The sequence below is a fragment of the Cydia pomonella genome, chromosome 21 (assembly GCF_033807575.1).
Source record: "Cydia pomonella isolate Wapato2018A chromosome 21, ilCydPomo1, whole genome shotgun sequence".
Taxonomy (NCBI): Eukaryota; Metazoa; Arthropoda; class Insecta; order Lepidoptera; family Tortricidae; genus Cydia; species Cydia pomonella.
Genome location: NC_084723.1, coordinates 6,204,332 through 6,205,495, shown reverse-complemented (window position 1 = coordinate 6,205,495; position 1,164 = coordinate 6,204,332).

Sequence of the window (1,164 nt, the reverse complement as noted above, 5' to 3'; positions counted from 1 at the left end):
TTATGCATAATAAGTCTTATGAACCACATAACGACCACTTATACGATATGATAAAGTAATACATCATACATGCAAGAGGGCGTACCTTCGCGGAAGAAATGGAACAGTTTTTTTGGAAAAAACTTATAAATGGCTTAATCCATCAGCTGTTCAAGACAATCTTCGTAGATTTTTTTTGTACGCCCTGTTTAACAATTACAGGTGGAAACACATATTTTTGAACTTTTGAAGTGATTTCCAAAAGTACTTACTTATTTGTTTTTCTTATAGAATTAATTTTTTGAAGACCTATCGTGTGGCGTGCGTTGATTTTTACAATTTTTCGACAGTTATTTACCTACATGTATGGGCTGCCCCCCTAAAATGTATACCTATATATTTAAAAAATATAACTTCCAAACTAAGTAACGGCTCTCAAAATATACAAAATCTAAATGCAATTAAAATATACCTCATACTTTTCGAGTAAAATGGCTAAGATATACGGACACACGGACGGACGGACAAGACGATACTATAAGGGTCCCGTTTTTTACCATTTTGGCTACGGAACACTAAAATGGGGACAAAAATCTAAATGTCACATGATGGTCTTAGGTTCTTTATAACTAAAAAATGGCTCGCTACACTACTAAATATTTTAACTCACATAGTATAATGTAAACACACAACACAATGACAGAATCACAACTACTGACACAGGTGACATGTTCACAACGAGTTTGGACATCCTTTATGGAAGTTTTTCTCTTATATAAGGCATGGATTGGAATTAACATAAATTAACATAAGGCCTGTACCGAAAAATACTGTAAATTTCCAGCCGCTGTAATTTTGTTAAAGCAAGATGACTACGTCTTTCTTACCGCAATAAAAAGTCTCATTTTTATATTTTATATTCCAATATAAATCATTCTGGTTTTACGCTATTCGACTTTACACCGGTAAATAGAAGAGATCACTGAAAATTGGTGTTTTCCAAATAGGCCTTGGCTTTTTTCATTTCTAGAATTATAGCCTGGAGTCTGGAGTATACAAATATACAACCATGTTACAATCCCAGATTTTACTTATAATGACAACTTTGGTAATTTAAAAAAAAGATAAAATATTTTTTTCTTTGATTACAAGGTACCGTTAGTGCACCATTAAAATGTGCTTTAT